The sequence below is a fragment of the Dendropsophus ebraccatus genome, chromosome 9 (assembly GCF_027789765.1).
Source record: "Dendropsophus ebraccatus isolate aDenEbr1 chromosome 9, aDenEbr1.pat, whole genome shotgun sequence".
Taxonomy (NCBI): domain Eukaryota; kingdom Metazoa; phylum Chordata; class Amphibia; order Anura; family Hylidae; genus Dendropsophus; species Dendropsophus ebraccatus.
Window position 1 is genome coordinate 56,342,729 of NC_091462.1, and position 21,969 is coordinate 56,364,697.

At 41.3% G+C, this 21,969-nt stretch overlaps 1 protein-coding gene across 5 annotated transcripts in view; it reads left to right on the plus strand.

Annotated features, from left to right (window-relative positions):
* The window catches only part of PARD3B (par-3 family cell polarity regulator beta), a 926,479-nt gene that overhangs the window by 578,528 nt on the left and 325,982 nt on the right, over window positions 1-21,969 (plus strand). The gene's annotated exons all lie outside the window — the stretch shown is intronic.

Sequence of the window (21,969 nt, forward strand, 5' to 3'; positions counted from 1 at the left end):
CAGTTATTTTCTTTTAGCTAAAGCCTAAACATGTTTCTAAATGGATGAGATGTTTAAAGACTTTTTTTTTTCAATTCACACCTTGTTATAGTTAAAAAGCCATATTCAAACTACACTGTGTGAATTTGGCCTTTAATGTTACTCTACCATACGCTGTGTAGTGCCTGAATATTTTGGGTCATTGGGCTAACATCAGGCACTGTAAGGGTCCTATTACACACACAGATTTTTAAAGCCAAAGCCAAGAGCAGATTTGGAAAAAGGAGAAATCTCAGTCTTTTCTTTATGACCTGTTCTCTGTTTATAGTCCGTTCCTGGCTTTGGCTTTCAAAATCTGTTTTGATGTCTGTTTGTGTATAAGGATCCTAAGGGGTTGCTTTCAAGCAACTCAAGCTTATTTTGTCATTCATGAAGGTGGCACAAATTACTAACAAAGCACTAAAATGGTCGTAGAAAGATTGGGTTGTGGAACAGGTAATGTATCATCCAGGCGGCAGGGGGTCAATAGGGCCGGGACTTACATTGTCATCCCGCTGCGAGTATGTAATCACATTGGAAGTGACAGGAGAGGTATCCGCAGCGGATTTCACTGTGAACTCGCAGTGTGAAATACACTGTGGAAACGTCCAGTGTGAATCTAGCCTAAAGAGGTATTCTACTGTAACATAACTTTTCATGTGTCGCTGCCAATGGTGAGACAAACAGTTCATTACATACTTATAATCTATTCATTCTCACAGTTCTGAGCTGCTGCTTTCTGTGTGTGATCTTTTCTCTCTGTCTCCCCCTCCTTCTCCCTTCCTTCGGAGATTGCTGATGTAAATAAGTCCCTATCGGTAAATTTATAGAAATTTTGTAATGCCGGGAGGGATAATCACAGTTCATTAGCAACTTAACCCCAGCAACTTGACCCTTCCAGCATTACAAAGAAGCTACAAAGTTGCAGATAAAGCCTGCCAGAGACTACCTTACATCAGCCATCTCCGAAGGGAGGGGAAAACAGAGAGAAAAGCTCTCACACAGTTTTTGTCTCTTCAGCAGAAAGCAGCAGCTCAGAACTGGTAGAAGGAGACTGACTAGATATTAAGTATGGAATAAATTTTTAGTCTCACTATGGGCAGCAACATATAAAAAGTTATGTTTGAGTGGAATACCCCTTTAAATGATTACACTGATAAGATATTTATAATCGATGAAAACTTCCACCATTATCTTGCTTTCATTTTCTAGCCCACACTATAAGAGAAATGGTGGGTAGTAATTAATCCTGACCATAACCAGTAGACTGCTGTGGACATTGGAGGTGGGAAGGTGTAGTTTTCTTCATTTGCTTAACACACAATATTCTTTTTTTTAAGCAAATTACTCCACAGTAAAACAAAAATCAGCTCTTCTAGTTTGCATTTCATTTTAGATCAGTTTTGTGGACATGACTTTTTGTTACAGGAGTTCTCAGGGGGGCAGAAGCCTGAAGCCTTCTATTCCCCAGGGCTCACTTCCTGAGATTCCACACCTCTGAAGTATGCCCTCCGAGACCCGGTGGGGTGGCTAAGTCGGTAATATCTGAGACACTATTAGCCATTGTGTGTGGCCATGTTTTGTATGCACACGTTGATCGCCACTTAGCTCTTCTTCCACATATTGGAAGTGGTGGGGGAGAAAAAGTTTCGACCCCAGTGAATAAAAGGCTTTAGCCATCTTTTGCTCCCTGGAGAACCCCTTTAAACCCAAATCTTTCACTTTTTCAGCTAAGAACATGCATTAGTTTTGGCTTATAATCATCTTTATTTTACATTAACAGCCAAAAAACTCACGCTAACTTTTATTGTGTACACAGTATGTTAAAATAATATGTATCAAGATGATTAATATTATATCTGTGTAGGGTTCTAGGCTTTTATAACGAGATGAGCGAATCTACAGTAGTAACAAAGTGAAGTGCTTTGTTGCGTTCTGCCATCGGCTTTCAGGCTGCTGCTTTTGAACTCCACACTGGATGCCGCCCTGGGAGAAGTTTCCCAGGACTGCATCCAGCTTTTCCAGGCACGCGGAACAGAAGTGGAACAGAAATCAAAAGCAGCAGCCTGAAAGCCGAAAGGCCGAGCACAACAAAGCGCTTTAATTTGTTACTACTGTAGATCCGCTCATCTCTGCTTTTAAGCCTAAACTGATTTTCTTTACTATTTCCCCTATTTGACTATATGTATGATTTCTACAAATAGCAGAGCATAAGCAGCCGTTACACAGAGTATATGTAAAATAACTGGAGTATCATATCTTATCCCATTCTAGGATATGCTTTTTGTATATGTTAAAATAGTTACTTCAAAAGTTATTGTTTACAAATGATTTTTTTTATTACAAGATTATGATATATTGAATGATACAACTTACCTACTGATAATAAATGTTATTTATGAGCACCAGTCATGTTAAAGTGTCACTATTATTATATTATGACAGAAATTAATTCCCCAGTCTACATTTAAAGACAATGGGGGAGGTTTATCAACAAGGGATTTTTCTAGATGTGGTCTATTTCTGCTTTGGTAAGAATAGACTGGTCTATTTAAAGTGCAATTTACTATCAAAGAGAAGCCTGGTCTATTTTCTGTGGTGCAGATTTGTTTGGCTCATGCTGCGTTTACACAGAACAATTATCGTGCGAATTCGCACGATAACGATCAAATTCAATTGATAATTGTATGTGTAAACGCTGCGAACGATCAAACAACGAACGAGAAATCGTTTATTTTGATCTTACAACGTGTTCTAAAATCGTCGTTTGCAAAAAATTTGCATATCGTTCAGTGTAAACAGTCGTTCGCCCATTTAACCAATGTGTGAGATAGGCTTAAGCGAACGCAAAATGATCGCAAAACAAATTTCCGTACGATATATCGTACTGTCTAAACGCTGACCGTTATGGAAAAAAAAATTGTTACTCCGACATCGTTTATCGTATGATCGGGCCAATTATCGTTTTGTGTAAACGCAGCATTAGAATTGTCTCTAAATAGTCTCATTAGCCCTGGTTTGCCTCCTAGGTAATGAGCATTTTCTTCCCCATTTCTTTTTCACATACCGGCATGCGGAGGATTACGTCGGATTTGTTTGGACTATGTCGATGACCAGCGGACTTTACTGTTAAATAAAATGGTCAACGAGGGGTGTTTTTATTTCAATAAAAAACATTTCTAGGTTTAGGCTGGGTTCACACTACGTATATTTCATTCAGTATTGTGGTCCTCATATTGCAACTAAAACCAGGAGTGGATTGAAAACACAGAAAGGCTCTGTTCACACAATGATGAAATTGAGTGGTTGGCCGCCATTTAATGGCAAATATTTGCTGTTATTTTAAAACAACGGCTGTTATATTGAAATAATGGCAGTTATTTACTGTTATATGGCGGCCTTCCACTCAATTTCTACATTGTGTGAACAGAGCCTTTCTGTGTTTTCAATCCACTCCTGGTTTTGGTTGCAATATGAGGACCACAATACTGACTGAAATATACGTAGTGTGAACCCAGCCTCATTGTGTTTTCTTTCATTACTTTACAGACTTAGTAGTGGAAGCTGTCTGATAGACGGAATCCATTACTAAGTCAGGGCTTAGTGTTAGCCGTTATAAAATGGCTAACACTAACCCCCCATTATTACCCCAGTACCCAATGCCACCAGGGGTACTGGGAAGAGCCGAGTGCCAGTGGTCCTGGAGCGTCAAAATTGGCGCTCCTGGACTGAGCGGCAGCAGGCTGGTAATATTTAGGCTGGGGAGGGCCTAAACCAATGGCCCTTCCCACCCTGGTGTTACTAGGCTGCTGTTGCTTGGTTTTTAACTCGGCTGGTTATGGAAAGGGGGGGGATCCTATGTGTTTTTTTATTATTATTATTTATTTATAAAAAAAAAAAAAAAACTGCATAGGATCTCCCCCCTTTCCATAACCAGCCGAGTTAAAAACCAAGCAACAGCAGCCTAGTAACACCAGGGTGAGAAGGGCCATTGGTTTAGGCCCTCCCCAGCCTAATATTACCAGCCTGCTGCCGCCCAGTCCAGGAGCGCCAATTTTGACACTCCGGGACCACTGGCACTCGGCTCTTCCCAGTACCCCTTGTGGCATTGGGTACTGGGGTAATAATGGGGGGGTTAGTGTTAGCCATTTTATACCGGCTAACACTAAGCTCTGACTTATGGTGCGTTTACACAGGCAGATTTATTTCACCAATTTTGGAAGCCAAAGTCAGGAATGGACTTGAAAAAACAGGGAATCTCAGTCTTTCCTTTATGACCTGCACCTGTTTATAGTCTGTTCCTGGGTTTGGCTTAAAAAATATGTCAGATAAATCTCTCTGTGTAAACGCACCATTAGTAATATATTCCGTCTATCAGACAGCTTCCACTACTAAGTCTGAAAGTAATGAAAGAAAACACAATAAAAACACCCCCATACCCCTCATTGACCATTTTATTATACATTAAAGTCCGCTAGTCATCGATGTAGTCCAAACGAATCTGATGTAATCCTCTGCATACCGGTATCTGAAAAAGAGAGAAGAAAAAAATAAAACGAGCAAAAACAAACAACAAGTAAGGGGTTAAGTCCCTGGGAGCCAGACTGTAACTCCCATGCTGGAGGTCACCCAGCTTTCCCAGCATCCTGGGAAAGCTGGGTGACCTTCAGCATGGGAGTTACAGTCTGGCTCCAAGGGACTTAACCCCCTGGAGACCAGACTGTTCTGGCACTGCACTGCACCAGCAAGGAAGGGGTTTAAGTGCCCCCCCTTCCTTGCTGGGGCAGATGCAGTGCGCTCTGGGGAGGGGGGGTGATGGTGCAGGTTACCTGTTGTTGCTTCCTCCATTGTTGCTAGCTGTCCCGGGATGTCCCGGCAAGCCCGACCCCTCGACGGGAAGCCCCGCCCCCTGCATCGGACGTGCCCGTGTAGGGGGCAGGGCTTATCGGGACATCCCGGGACAACTATCAACAATGGAGGAAGAAGCAGCAGGTAACACCCCCCCCCCCCCCCCCCCCCCATGGAGATCGCACTGCATCTGCCCCAGCAAGGAAGAAGGGCACTTAGCCCCCTTCCTTGCTGGTTCAGATGCAGTGCCAGATCAGTCTGGTTCCCAGGGAAACCAGACTGTAACTTCTCTGCCGGGATTTTAAATTTCCCGCTGAGAAGCAGACCGCTTTCTGCTTCTGAGTGGAAAACCCTGTAGAGCAGGGAATCCCAGCTTAATAAGGGGATTCCCTGCTCCTGTACTGTAAGGAGGGGTGCGCTATGCACCCCTCCTTACTGTAAAGCCCCAGGGGGTTAGCTCAAAATTTTGCCACATTTTAACTCCAAAAAAGTGGCATAAAATGTTGAAAAATCTCCCCCAATGTCTGTTTAATGATATAGTAATTTATGTTTGACCCTGAAGTCAGCTCACCCCCTTTCCCATCAGGTAGGAGCACAGCACCTTCCTTCTCTGCTTCTTGGGTTTGAGTTAATGACATCTAGCGCATAAAGCCTATCCCCTGTATATTGCACAGTAGAATGGCTGAGGTTCAGGTCCAGGATTTAGATGGTAGACATTATTAACCCTTTAAGGACCAAGCCAATTTTCGCTTCCACGCTTTAAGTTGTTTTTTTTTTTCTCGTGTATAAAAGGCCATAGCGCTTGCATTTTTTCACCTACAGACCCACATGAGCCCTTATTTTTTGCGCCACTAATTGTGCTTCATCCAATATCTGTTGACCAAATGCTTATTTTACCTTCTTCAAACAAAAGAATACATGCTAAGCCAGGTGCCCATTTAATTCAATAAAGAGAGGCAGAAGAGCTGCTGACAGACCCCTATAGCAGTGGGTTATTTCTTAAAAAAAGAAAAAAGAAATTAGTGATTTTGAATTTTGAGGGCCCAGTGGCTCTTTGACATCTGCTTTTGGGGGCATTATGCAGACATTATCACTTCCAAGTAGTGTGCTACAGGTTTTTTATTACCTATTTTGTATAGACAAACAATATCTATAGCTTTATGCATAGCATCACCACATGATATTTTAAGCAACATAGCTTCTTCCTCATGCTTAATTTGGTTGTCTAAGGCCTTCTGCTCCTAGGCGTTAACCTTCACTTCCAAAACTTCCACGTCTTGGAAGTAAGCCTTCTGAGATGTGGGGGGGGGCAGGTGTATCAAAATCATTGCATGCTGGCAAAACACACAGGAAGTGAGGGCCAGGGAACAGAACCGCGGCTACGCTGTCATTCCCGGCCGTGGCTCTCCTTGCCGCGGTTGCACTGTCGTCCCCAGCCGCGACAGGGAGTAGGGAGAGAGCCGTGGCCGGGAATGACAACGCTCCCGGGCAGCTTCCTGCTCCCCCTGGTGGCTGCTTCTTCTGGTCGAGCATCGTCGTGCATCACCGTCTCCTAGGGTGCGTTTGCCAGCTCTGCTTAACTTTAAAGGGGCAGTACGCCCTTAATTGGCCAGATACCTTGCGCCTCCCTATAAATCCCAGTTCCAGCCATGTCCTGCTCGGTTCCTACTGCATGCCTACGTGCCTCTAGCTACACCTCGCCTACCGCCATTAACAAGCCTAGCCAGGGGTAGCAGCCTGGGGGGTCACCTGCCGCAGCAAGTCCATCCCACCTTGCGGCGGGCTCTGGTGAAGACCAGCGGCCACTTAGATTATGCTCCCTGGTGCGGCTACTCCATCGCTAGTGGTGGTTCAGCGGATCCACAACTCCAGTCGTCACACTTTGTATGTTCCATATGTCTATATTTCAGTGTTACAGTGGAGGGGAAGTCTGTATGGAAGAGTATTTGTTAACATTTGTGCTCTTGAAATTGGCAGCGTATATCAACTTTTCTCTGTGTATGGCCAGCTGTGAAATTTCTGTAGCTGGGACATAGCCCATATGGAGTCATATTAGGAAATATTTGAATACCTCTTAAATAGTTTGAATTTAGAGTACAAGAATACTTGGCCAACTTATTCTTGCTAGGTTTTCTCTTTTCGTGCAGAGTTTAGACTTTTATAAGTTTAGACTTTTTTTTTATTAAAAACGTAAATGACCTTTTGCTCCATGAACAGATCAAGAATCTGAGTTATCTTAACCCCTTTTCGTGCCATATTTTGGGATTACAAAAGCTACTGTATGTGTTTGGTTTTGACACTTTTTTGGCATACATTTGACCCACCGAAACCTATGGATAAGTCACAGGAAACATTTGGACTTTTCTTAATCAAACTAATCCTATCTGAATAAGCTCAGTGTGAAGGAGGGCTCAGGTGGTGTATCATCTGTCACATTAATATTAGGTGATATTGGAACAAATTGTTAATATTTGTTGCATTTTGCTTCTCATTACTGTGATCAGCATCAGAATTATAAATGAGGTTAAAAATGAATCTTTGGTTTGTTAATTTTGCTTGAACATTGTGTAACCCTCCCATAATATTATTATAATAGATGATGTGCATATCTTTGTTTGCACCCTCATTCTGTGCTTTTCCAGGAGGGCCTGTTCTGCAAGAAGGGACAGCTTGTCCTATTCCTGAATCTTGATTTATTTTTGTCTGGGACTAAGATGATTTGTTTTCTGTGGACTGTGAACAAGCATGTGTATTAATGATCAATTTCTCAAGTAGCGCACATTAATTCCTTATAAAAAAAAAAAAGAAAGAAATGTCATTGAAGCTTAAATGCTAATATGCATTTGGTTAATTAAGAGAGTCAGAATTAGCTATAAGCATTTTTGAGCTCTAAGACCCAAAGACAGGGAAAATGGAGTATTTCAGCCAGCTTATGGACTATAAGAACATAAAATATGAACTAGCTGATTATATGCAAAATCAAGATTTCAAAAGTGGCATTTTAAACGTTCATTTAATGGCCATAGATTAATGAACGTCCGAATTTAGATGTAGAAACATTGTTAGTACATGGTCTCCTTCCTTGTTCTGTCCTAACTGCACAATTATCTGTCACATTCCCTATAATTACAATCGTTGTATTCCTTGTCTTACCCTTTTTAACTGCTTTGCTGCATAGTCATTTTCTTATTATAGTGCAGGGGTACCTTGGTTCACAGACGATTTCGAACTCAAACATATCAGTTATCAGGAAATTTAACTTTAGGGTCTTATTACATGGAGCGACTTTTAACGATTAACAACTAACGATAAACGATCGCAAATGAGATTGTTTATCGTTAACTTGAAATCGTTCACCATATTACACAGAAAGATGGTCGTTAGTAACTATGATCGTTTATTCCTTCTGATGCCAGCAAAACAATGAACAATGGGCAATTACACTGAACGATTAGTAAAAAAAAAATGCGGAACTTGACCGAACGAATGTGGAATGTGGTATAATGATTTTTCACACAATAATCGTCCCGTGTAATAGGGCCCTTAGAGCTCAGCTACTCACTCAAATACTTGTTCTTACACTACAGTCTTGCCATCTTGTGTAAAACCCTGTTGCAGCATACCACAAATCACACACAGTGACACAGACACAGTACAAGTGGTGTCACTGTGTGGCTGTACTGCTTTCTGTTGCCTCCTGTATGCCAACTGCATGAGACTACTCCTCCAGTCCTATCCTATATATATTTGAGTAAGTATTTTTGGAGCAGATATTCACCTCTAGTTTGCATGATTAAGATGTTTGTTACATATAATGATCTTTTTTTTTCTCTTTCTTGTGCTTTTTTATGAAATTCGTATAGCAATGTACATTCTGGTTGGAAGAGCCTTTAAATCACCTTGTTTTCATGCAGTAAGGTGGTTATAAAAGTATTTGTACACTGTCTTGGACTTCTAGTTCCGCTCTGAATAAAGGACTGCAAATACAGCCAAAAAGAAAAAAACATGTAATTTTCTAGCATCTCTTGATGTCACAGTTCCTTCCAGTGTCAATCTTTACTGTTGTTCTCATTTTAAAAGCAGTGGCACATGCCCATTTACTGTTCTCAAAATAGTTTTCAGCAAAAAGATTCTGTCTGACAAAAAGAAAATGTAGTCCTAATAAAGTGTTGTAATAGCACATACCCAGACACAGTCTCTTTGTATCTTCCCCACGGTGATTACATGATGTCTAAAAGAAGCTGTAGACCAAAAAAATTGTGCAGACAATATATACAATGTTAGTTTCCTTCTCATCCATTCTCATTTTGTCAGCTGATTTAGCTGAGTTTTCCCAGTATCATATAGTAGGCAAAGCAGCGTTTTAACAAGTTTAAAATAAAATAGAGGCACAAATGTAGATATTGTAATATATCTTATTAGAGAAATATGCCTTTTTCCACTTACCAGGCTCCTTCTCTCCTCCCTCGTAAATTCATAATTTACTCTGGAATAACTTTTCTAGAGACAGATCACCTCACTGCATTATCAGGTTACAGCTGTCCATGGAAGTCTATGAAGGGAGGAGTGACTTGAGGGAGAGCGAGAGGCAGGGAAAAAAAACCCCAAAAAAACAAAGCAGATTCTTAAAAGTGCTATTTGGTTTACATTGCTCAAAACAACAAAACATTAAAGGCGTTGTCTGTCTGTCGGCCATTTTTAATATACTGCGTCAGGTAAATATAAAAAAAAATAAACCTGCTATCCTTACCTGTTTGTGCCTTCCTTCTTTGTCGCTGGTGTCCCCGTTGACTTCAGATCCTCCATTTCCGAGACAAACTCGTCTCTCGATGAGCGGGCTGCTATTTCCATTACTGGCAGCCGGGCTGTCCCGTCTGGGTCAGTGATTAGCTTAGCGGGCTGTGATTTCCGCAATGAGTCTATCTTGGAAGTGAAGTCTGCAGTCAGCAGGGGGATACAGGCAACACCAGAGGAGGACACCAAGGAAGCATAGACAGGTAGAGATAACATGCCAATTGTTTTATATGGACGGGCAGCAGTATAATGAAAAAGCAGACAGCCAGACAATCCCTTTGATATCAACAATGAGAGGTTACTATATAGCTATATGGGGGTAGGATCCCCTCTTCTGTTTTTGTGGAGTGTATCAGAGATATCATACATTAGCTGCTAGTCTCCATCCACTAGTTCAAAAACAACTATAAATTAGAGCCTGTAGAGGGGAAAACCTTGGAAAATACTATATAGAAGTTATAAAATGGCCAGTAATAGCACTGCTCCTCATATACACATACAATAGCTTATCCTGAAAAACTACCTGAAATGACAGGTACTTCTAACCCCATGCAGCTTTATAGATGACTAAGGATAGGTTCACACAAATATAATATATTACCAAAATATGACCATGATTTTGAGTGAAAATAAAATGATGTGTGAAAAGGTGAAGAAAACAAAAGTCAGTTCTTTGCATAAACAGTTTGTAAATAATGAGCACAAATGGTCAATTCATTATTACATTAAAAATTTCACTTAAAATTACAGACATATTTTGCTTTTATTTTACTGTGTCTGAACATAGCCATGATGGCTGTTTACATTCCACATCATCACCGACAGCTATAAAAAAATACATCCGTTATTTGCCATTGATGGATGTCTATATTGATCATCCATGACGGCCACAAAATCCTGTTGTGTGAACATAGCTATAGGCTGCACACCAGAAGTGATTGGCAGAAGCTTTTCCCCTTCTCCCCATTCAGAGTGCATGCTCTGACAACTATTTGGAATGTGTTTGGCCAGCTTTACTTTTAACACTACGTACCAGTGCAGTACATTAGAATCTATAAGGTCTTATTTTTTTTTGCTTTATTTTGGTAAGGTAAACTAAAAGAAGGACACAAATGGGATGGGGGGGGGGGGGGGGGGGGGGAGACAGAGAGGAGCTAACAAGGAGATGCGGGAGGTGGAACTTTCCTGCCAGACCAGATTTAGCCTGTCCTTACTGAAGTTTGTCTGTATTAGTGTCCAGGAGTGGGCTTTATAATCTGTAATACGTATTGTCATGACAGCCTGTGGTAGGGAGGTCTTGCAGAGAACATCAAGGTGGATTTTTGTGGTGTTAATTGTGGAAGTATGGTTTGGTTCCCCCCAGCGAAGAAAAGAGAACCAATCATGCAGGGAAAAAAAATTTTTTTCCCCCTAATTATATGTAAATTTTTATTTTATTGATATTTGTTATTATGTTTAATTATTTTTATGGCCGCGTTTTTGAATTATCCATCTCCAGCCGACACGAGACAGGAAGCTCCCGTCATGCATTGCTGCAGCAAGGCCGGGCGCCTCCATCTTGAAGTCACTTGCGTTCCAGATACAGACTGCAAAGGGAGAGATATACTTTGATAATAGGGACAGTGAGTTTTAGGTGATAGGTTCTCTTTAAGTACTGGTGCTGCTGAATATTGCTCTGACAGACCGCCCTAGATGTGACTTTGTGTTGTTATTTAATGTTATTTATATCTTGTTATGTTGAAGCACTTTAATAAAGAGGCTGTTATGGCCAATTTTTCCAATGTTATCTTAGTTTCCATTGAGTTTTGTAGGGGAAGGAAGGGGGAGTTTGTTGGAAAAAGAGAAATAGATTTTGAGAGGAAGTTAAGGATAGCCGAAAGAAACTCAGCAATACCTTGAGTCAAGCCGTGTGCAAATTTGGCTTATTAAAGAGGCAGGGGCATACCTGTGATTCACGGGGCCCCATAGCAATAAAGTATACAGGGTCCCATGAATCCTGTACAATCCCCCCCATCCCTATCCTATTACCCATCACAGTCCCCCAGCATTCTGTCTTTGAGATCTTCGACAAACGACTGATATCACTGGGAGCTGGGAGGACGGTACACCGAGGGACTGCACTGGGTCCGGGGGGAGGGAGAACGATATTGTGGAGGATGATGCCAGGCTAACTGTGCCAAGACACTGTCAGGGATGTGCAGGCGGGAGGTGCAGGCAGGCGGAGAATGGCACCAGCACACTGTCCTATCCCGGGGACTAGGATTTTCTCCTTTTGTATGGAGTGATTCTGATTCCGAAAATTCTATATATTTCTTTTTGTTCCTTACAGGTGAAATTTTGTTTGTGAATGCTTTATTCCCATCTGTTTGCTATTTTTGTTCCCAAAACTGATAATATATATATATATATATATATATATATATATATATATATATATATATATATATATTACACATTTTCAATGAATGGAACATGTATATTATTTAAAATTACCAGTAAATATAGAAATATATTATTTTAAATTCCAGAAAACTTTTTTTCAAAGTGGTTATTTCAGGGGTTCTGGGCAGGAGTTGGGGAACAAAACCTCTAGTGTGCTTTAGTAAGTTTTTTCAGTCAGAGAACAGACAGAAAATTGTCCACTTGAATAGAAGGGGGAAAAGGGCACACTGTTTTTTGGTTGTTTTCTGTCTGAACTACCTGTAATGCTCCATAATTGTTTGAAAGAACTGCAGTAATTGAGCACTTGTATGCAGTAAGTGCACGACTAGCCAGGGGTCCTGAAGTGCTTCGCTGTACACTCAGGTAATGACAGAGCAAGCGTGTTGCCTTCAAGCTCCTGCTTTGTAAATCAACCCAGCTTCTCGTGTGTGACTGCCAGGTGTACAAAATGTATTTCTAAATGACACCAAATGTGGTAAAGCTCTGTCCTGACTCCACTTAGCACTGATTTTTGAAGTGGACTCATTATCAGATTATTTTGTGCCGGCCTTGCACCTGAACGCTGCATGCATTTCACTTTAACTGATTGTCTCAGATTCACATGCTATGCTGCATGCAGGAGTCACATTGCAAACACGTCTCTGCCACTCTTATGCAAAATTAAACCATTAGTAAAGCTAGTAAAAAAAATTATTTTATGAGTCTAATCTACTTGTCTTCATTTTTGTAGTTTGCTTAAAGCACTTCTTCATACTTTAAAACTTGTCATAATTTTCTAAATAATAAACTTGTCACCTGTTCCAAAATGAAATCTATGTGGGAAGTCTGCCTGGAATTTACTATCTGATTGCAGCAAAAACAAATTAATAATGTACCTGAATAATGTCAGAAAAAGAAAAGGGCAGTAAATGAGGGATGCCCTTCACCTCCGCTACTCTTTACACCTGTTCTTCTTCTGTTGTTGAACATCAAATATAACTGAATATTAATGAGAACACATTTTGCATCTGAATTAAAACAGAATTCTGTCCGTTCGTCTTTGCTGCATAGTTCATGGCTTTTCACTTGTCCAACTGAAAGCTGTATAAGATGAAAATGACCTTGCCAAAATTTGTAGAGAAAGTGATACAATAAACAGAGTTTATATAAATTGGATTTATGTCCATGATGTTACATAGTAACCACCCGGAGCGCAGGAGCTGAAACATTAAGATACATTATATTTACAGTCACTCCACTATCTAAGATTGCCCTACACACAGAATATTGTCTTTAAACTATAACTGTACAGATAACAACATTTAGGATACATAAGAAGCGAATACATCTAGAAGGGCCTATAGACACTTAAAGGCTTTTTTTTTTTTTACTTTAGTAGTTCTTTCTTTACAACATTTCATATTATTCCGATAGTTCTCCAAGGTTGTCTGCCCTGAGTTTTGCATTAGATTTTCAACCGGTGATACCTATAGTATCCCAGTGTGTGAAAGCCATATCTCTTGGTTGAACTTGCCTTTTCCTGATGTAATATTTTTAATATGGCTCAGAAGTAGCAGCTCTTGGCTTAGTTGCATCGGAGCACTGATCTATCAGGCCGGTTTCCTCCCTGTCTATATCTTAATCAACTTTAATAGGTCTACAAATCCTTATTTACTTAAGTTTATAATATAATATTGCAATGTTTCTGTCTTTTTATGTCTATCCAAAACTGAGCAGGAAAATAAGGCAAGGAAAGCCATTCTTAATGCATGCACTACTGATGAAAGAGTGAGGTGCTGTATGGTATTGTTTTTTTTTTTTGGAGAGACATGTTTATTGGCTTCTAATGAGTAGTACGTTGGCACAATGTCAGCATGTTGTCTTTAGAAAAAAAAAAGGTGGAGCTTGCAGTTAACATGCTGGAAATACAAGCTGGAGGTTCTGCCAAGTGCAATTACAGATGTAGAAGAACAATGCTTACCCAAGAAAGGGCACAGCGTGCAGTTCACATTTCAGATCTTCTGGGGATGCACAGGGAAGATAAGAACTGCCCTGTGTCCTTCTGCTTAACCCCTTATGTACTACTGTACATAAGTGACCCAAAGTTTATTTATATGCTGCAACACAAAAAAGGGTTGAAAGCAGAAGAAAAGGAGATCTCTGCTTCACTGCTCTGATAACCCCGGACCTCTGTTCTCCAAGCTCCTGCAGAGGTCAGGGGTTATCAGTGCACTAGCCATCTGCTTCTCTTCTGCTTTTAACTTTTTTTTTTTTTTTTTTTTTTGTGTAAGAGAACATTGGTTTACTTACACACTTCAGTACATAAGGGGTTAAGCAGAAGGTAGCCTGCTTTAACAATAACGGCTTCTAATGGAACTGAAAGAGCAAGCAGCCATTGGCTCTCTGCTCTGCCAGTCACTCTTGTGACTGCCTCTGGCCACAAGAGATTAAATTTTTTGGCCACATCACTGAAATATATATATATATATATATATATATATATATATATATATATATATATATATATATATCTTTATGTTGTGCGTGGGGAGGGGGGGGCGTACATTTTTTTTTGCTATGGGGCCCCATGAATCCTAGCTATGCCCCTGGTAACGTCACTGCTTTTCTAGTGCAGGAAAGAATCCATGTGTGTGTGTGTGTGTGTATATATATATATATATATATATATATATATATATATATATATATATATACATACTGTATATGTATTGGCACAAATTAACATTCTCTCAGCACTGTGCTGGCTTTCCTTACTGTGTGTGCTAAAACCATTTTCTCTTCTGTCTGCAGCCATAATATGCTGAAACTCTGCTTAATCTTGCTTCAGTTCCCGGGAGCACAGGTCTTCCAGAGTTCACCATTTACATGGCTGATATTAAGTGGTGCTGCTATGGTCTTATCAGGAATCTGAAATGAACATTTTAAGTAAACAAAACATGAATACAATTATTCATTTGATAAACGTCTTTTTGATGTGTAACCGAAAAGGAAAAACTTCTTCCTCCCTCTACTAATCCGCTTATGCCATCCTGATTTCACACGCGATTTCTTTCCTTCCCGCATAACAAAGGCTTAGTGGTTTTGGTGGATAATTGGTGAGAACTGAGGGTCAGGTAAAGAGTTCATTTGATGACTGGACGTTACAAACTGAATTACCTTGTGTATGGCTAGGACTATGTAGTTAAGAGCTCCCAGAAAGCAATGGGGTAAGGGATTATGTCTAGGTAACATAATCTTTCAGCCTCAAATTATGCAAAATGAGACCTGTTTTATAGATGATCCGATTATAAGTAACCATTGAAAGTTAGCTGGAACAGTGTCAAAGTAAAGCAATCACTGTACAGAAATGAAGACGTAAACCTTTGGAATCTGAAGGAATGAGAAGAAGATAAAAATGGGTTTAAGTAAAGGCTGACCTTAATAAAATACCCTCTTTATGGCCTTCCTGGACATTACAATACCTTTTCTTAGCTTCTTCCTTGGATTGTGATATCTTACAATACTGTCAATAAATCTTGACAGGTCAAGTTTTGCTGATTTTCCTTTTACTGACATTTTATTAATCATTTCCTTGAAGAGTTGAGAGAAATAATTGTAAAGGGGATTTCCTGGACTTTCATATGATTAACATTTGGGTCTGGCTGTGCTTGGTGGTGAAGCTCAGTCCTGTTCAAGTAAATAGGTGTAAAGTATAGTACCAAGCACAACCACAACTGTGTATATGGTGCTAAACAGTGAAGGGGGTGGTTGTTGGGAGCACTGGAAGTCGTACTGCTACCTATAAATTAATGGTGACCTATTGAAACCTTTAGTTTACATAGTTACAGAGTTAGTATACATAGTTTTAGGATTTAGTGAATCTTGTAGTGTTTCTTTGACTCCCCGCAGCAAGGCAGGGAGAAGGCATGGCCTCCTCCTGCGCCAGATTTATTATGATTTAATCCCACAGGTGTATATCATGTTACAGGGCAGATGTGGATTTGCTTTGTAATGCCTTTGCCCAGCACAGGGCCAGCCCAGGATTTACTAAGAGACATGTGCCTAGGGAAAGGGGCTTTATTTAAAGTGACACTGTCACCCCCTATTTGCATTTTTACTGCTCTCCACAGGTGTAAAGGGTAAATGTTACAGCTTTTATTACTTATTTTATATCAAACCTCATGGTGCTTGTTCTGGTAAAAAGTCGTTTTTATCACCTGTGGATTGGTATATGTGGGCAGGGCCTCACAGCCTTTGTGCCACAGCCTTTGCGCTCGCTCCGTGACGTCATCGCCGCATAGGCCCCCACCCCCTTTAGCGGCCATTGGTGTGGGACAATCTAGGGGGTGGGGCCTAGAGCTTTAGGCTGGCCCTTCCAATGGCTGCTGAAGGGGCGGGGCCTATGTGGTGATGACATCACGGATGGAGGGGCTAAGTGGGGCTAGGGGCGGAGCGATGTGGCACAAAGGCCTCGCCCGCCCACATATACCAATCCACAGGTGATAAAAACGACTTTTTACCAGAACAAGCACCATGAGGTGTAATATAAAATAAGTAATGAAAGCTGTAACATTTAACCTTTACACCTGTGGAGAGCAGTCAAAATGTAAATAGGGGGTGACAGTGTCACTTTAAGACTGTCGTACGAGTCTTGATAAATGTCACCCATTGAGCTTGGACATTTACTTAATCTTCCATAAAAGCAATTCTAATTCATATGGAATGTGATTAGGCCTAGTTTACATATATAAGATGCATCCGTTTCAGTTTTTTTTTTGTAAGAACCTGACTACAACTGATGTCACAAGTAATGCCAAAAAGGCATCAGTTGTCATCAGGTTTTCCATCCTTTTTTAGGTAAAAACCATCAGTTGCCATCAGTAATTATCAGTTACCATACATTTAATCAATTAGTTGTCATAAGTTTTTTTTCCTATACAGCATTAAGGGGGCCATCGATATAGGGGGCTGCAGCATTACAGGGGGCCATCTATATAGGGGGCAGCAGCACACATGAGCCCTCTTACTCTGGGCAGCAGGACATGGGGACATCTCCTAAAGCAGGCATAGGGAACCTTGGCTCTTCAGCTGTTGCAAAACTACAACTCCCATCATGCCTGGATATCCCAGACATGATTGGAGTTGGAGTTTTGCAACTACTGGAGAGCCAAGGTTCCCTACCCCTGTCCTAAACTGTATAGAGGAGCTGGGGGGCTGCTCATCCTGCGAGGGGCCACTCTGCCAAGAGCCAGGGTCACAAGGGTTAATGGGGGGGCAAGGACAGGGACATCTCTTCTTGGAGCGCTTGAGGCAAAAGCCAGGGGGATGCATAATGCATGCGTCTGTACACGGCATGCCTCTGGCGCTCCATAGGCTTTAATGAATGTGGCAGATTTGTGAGAACGCATTATCCAAACAGTCCTATTGAAAGCAATGGGATCAGTTCAGAGATGCGTTTTCCTCCGTTGCTTTTCTACTGCATCGGAGGCAAACCCAGCCGGATCGCCAGATATATGTAAATTAGGCCTTACTATGACTGCTTACTCTGCTAGTGGCAGCGCTGGATCAGAGCAGATTAGTGGGAACCAGGGCTTGGACAGCCCTACAGTTCCAAACACAAACTCTGGTGGCAACAGAGAGGTCCGTGATGCCCTTACTACCAGGGCCGGCCTTTGGGGTGTGCGGCCTGTGCAATTGCACAGGGCGCATCACTCCTGGCCAGCTCGGGGGCGCTCTGGCCGACTGACAACTGCACACCTAACTTAGAAGTAGGAATCTGTAAGTTAGATGTGCTGTCTGCCCCAGCGCCCCCCAGCTGGCCGCCTGCTCTCCTCCCATGCTAGATGTGTAGCCTGCAAGCACTCCCCGGCCTACCAAGGCCCAGGACCCGGCAAATGAATGTTCCGAGTACATCCTGGTAAGCTCTGCCCCCTGCCGACAAGCCCCGCCCCCTACCATGGGTGGGATACCTTGCAGAGTGCACAGGGCCTTTATCCATTATCCTGCAGAGGGGCAGCAAGCAAGGGTAGGGAGATGGGCTTAAAGTGGGAATAGTAAAGCAGGGAGATAGCAGCAGCCACATCCCTCAGTGTGATGGAACAGACTATTGCTCATGCTATGGGAAAAGCAGATCCAGCAGCAGCATGAGCCTGTGATCAGCACTGATACCACTGCACTATGCTGCTGGCTGGAAGGATTCTTTTCTTGGCTAGTTACATTATATGGGATTGGCAATGATTTATTTAAAGGGAATCTTTCACCCTGACTGCCAGGGCAGAGGACACCAAGCTTTCCCAGCATATTGTACTTAGTGTAATGGAGGTCACCCAGCTTTCCCAGCATCCTGTATAGTAGTCTGTATAATGGAGGTCACCAGCTTTCCTAGCATCCTGTATAGTAGTCAGTATAATGGCAGTCACCAGGCTTTCCAGCATCTTATAGTCAGTATGATGTGGTCACCCAGCTAGATAGGCATTTTAACCTGCTGAGGTTCCCAATCGGTAACATAATTGGTTGGGGGCCCACTCAGACTCGCTCGCCCTCTTCTAGGCTGAACTTATAGCTATACTCTGTGTACAATAATCTGCAGGAGCGCCAACTGTCCTCCTGAGCGCTGTTAAGCACCTTTATCGGGGGTCGAGTGGTTTAGGGGGCTGGGGTTTAGGGGTGGCGCTCGTAGTATTATTTATTATATCTAAATCCTTCAGCTTCCCACCACCAGATTGTGGAGTTGTCTGGAGGGGTTGGAGGCTGTAGGATTTAGTTTGTCACTATTAGGGGTATCAACAGAGGTGGGGGGAGGGGGGAGCGCCAAAAGAAAGTGTCGCACAGGGCGCCATCTACCCTAAGGCCGGCCCTGCTTACTACTGTCATTTAGCATTAAAAAAATTTATAAATAAAAAATTATAAATTTATTTTAATTATGTTAAATTACAAAGTAATAATATATTATCTTAATTAACACAGTGGGGGAGATTTATGAGAGGGTGTAAATATACACAAGGTGCAAACTGCCCACAGCAACCAATCACAGCTCAGCTTTCAGCTCTGGTAAAATATAAGAGGAGCTGTGATTGGTTGCTGTGGGCAGTTTACACCAGCTGTATGTGTACACCCTATCATAAATCTCCCCCAACGTATTTAAAAAAAAAATGAAGGATTGATGTGATCAGGTAATGATGTTCCCCCAAATGTAAATCTGAAAATAATAATTTCATAAACAGAATAATTATAATCTGTTCTTAGACGTCCAGTTATATATCCTGATAACAGATGACTGAGCAGATACGATGACACAACAATAAGAATCATATTTATATATATATATATATATATATATATATATATATATATATATATATATATATATATTCTTTTACGTATATATGCATTTTTCTTTCAGTATTTAATCCATTTACTGCTGTGGTGGATGACAATATAATGAAATCCGGGGGCCATTAGTGGATGAATGAGTTTTTGAAATAGTTTTACCCTGGAAAACCAAGGATGTCATACAAAACCCACCACTCAATCAATTATAGAGCAGCTTTTGTCTGTGAAGCGTAACCAGAAAGGATTTAGTTTAATGATGGCTGCTAAAATCACAGAGTGGACAATGTACATGTAGAATTCTGGAAGTAAGAACGACTGATTGTAATTACTCTATGGCATTATTTCTGAAGGCATTGTAGTGTTGTTCACACATGCTATGTGCTAGTTGCAGCACATACAGACTAGTTATGGTGAACTCTACACCTTTTCCAGTATGACATATATATATATATGCCTGCTGTAGCTATGAATATTGAATAACAATCATACTTTTTAAGAACTATATGAACACAATGGATATAATGTTATCTGTTTAGTGTACAAATCAAAGAGTTGATAATACTCCATTACACTAGTTTGTACTCTGTCCTGTGTTATTTATAATAAAATAGATACATATTTTTTCCTTTTTACATAATTTTTCTCATTCTTGCATTTGACATAAATAATCGGCCTGCTCTAACATTCTTATCTACAGACTGAGGATGTTTCCCAAAACTGATACATTGTAGCAAACTGGACTGCAGAGATGTTAGCGCCACTAATATATTTGGCACAGATTATTGCAACTCCACTATATTGTGTGTGTGTGTAAATATATATATATATATATATATATATATATATAAAAATTTCAAACAAGAGAACCTATTTACATTTGTCCCAAAAACTAAATAAAAGCTTATTACAATGAATATGACTAGGGCTATGTTCACACAACATAAGTTTCATATTAATCATTGCCGTTGTTGCCAATTTGCCATGATTAATATGAAACATGAAACATGATTAATATGAAACTTATGTTGTGCTGCCGCCTATAGAATCACGGCCGGATTGTATACACATAGGGGGACATGTATCAAAAGGCGAAGATGTCTTTTTTTTTTTAGCGCAGATGGGGCAGATTGGCGTAAAAATATTCGCAAAGGGTATATTTGCGAATATTTTATTCGCATCTGCCCCATCTGCGCCACCTTAAACAGTGGGGCGGAGAAAGATGTGTGGCAGCACGCAGAGGAGGCCCGGCCTCTGCATGCGCCGCATTTATCATTTTTCCGGCTCTGAACTGGCGTAGGTTTTTAAATGTTCGCACGGCTCCATTTGATCGGGATTTATGTAGAGGCAATGCGCCTTTACATAAACTCCGGAGCTGCGGGGACATTTGTAAGCCCGGGGTAAAAAACACCGGACTTCATAAATGCCCCCCATAGTATACCTGAATCGCTAGCGGGCCCACAAAAAACTGATATGTCAGTTTTTTTGCGGCCTCTATTCTTTAAATAGCGGCTGCAGAGAACCTGTCACTTTACACAATGGAGCCGCACGCTCCATTGTGTGCAGTGTTGAATTTGGATGGGAGCACCCACTTGGCAGATACACATACACATCACACATACATACACATGAAAAATGGTCCCTCGCTTGGTCCTTTAAAGCGACTCTGTACCCACAATCTGTTCCCCCCAAACCACTTGTACCTTCAGATAGCTGCTTTTAATCCAAGATCTGTCCTGGGGTCCATTCGGCAGGGGATGCAGTTATTGTCCTAAAAACAACTTTTAATCCTGCAGCGCTGTGTCTAACAGCTGGGGCTTAAATTTGTATATGCATTGGTCTGGCACCACCTCTCCGTCCTTCCTTCCCACCCTCCTCATCATTAGCTGTTTGAGCTTTGCACAGGTGTATTAACGATTCATTATACACACAGGTGGGGAATAGGAAGCAATCTGCCTGGAGCATTCCTAATGATGAGGAGGGTGGGGAGGAAGGATGGAGAGGGTGTGCCAGCCTAATGCATATACAAATGTAAGCCCCGGCCATTAGACACAGCGCTGCAGGATTAAAAATTGTTTTTAGGACAATAACTGCATCCCCTGGCGAACGGACCGCAGGACAGATCTTGGATTAAAAGCGGCTATCTGAAGGTACAAGTGGTTTGGGGGGGTCCGATTGTGGGTACAGAGTCGCTTTAAGCCCTGACCTCTAAGTTCTACCTGATTGCCAATGCACTTTGTGGCTTGGGATTTGAGTCCTAGATCTCCTTCTGGTGTGGAGACCTTTGGTCACACTTGCTGAGCATCATTTTGACCCTTTACATACTGCCTCTTATGGGATGTCTGCTATAAGTGCCTTGGCCATTTTGTAGTCCATATGCTTAGTTAATGACTGTTATCTAATTCTATACTCCTTTAAGTGCCTCATTACCAGTCATCTGTATATTAGTATTATCTCTTTCATCTGACAAATTATGCCTTATATTGCGCCATAAGAGAACTGTACAGAATCCTCTATTATGCTATAATTTCATCCTATCTTTAGCTACTGCTCTTCAAG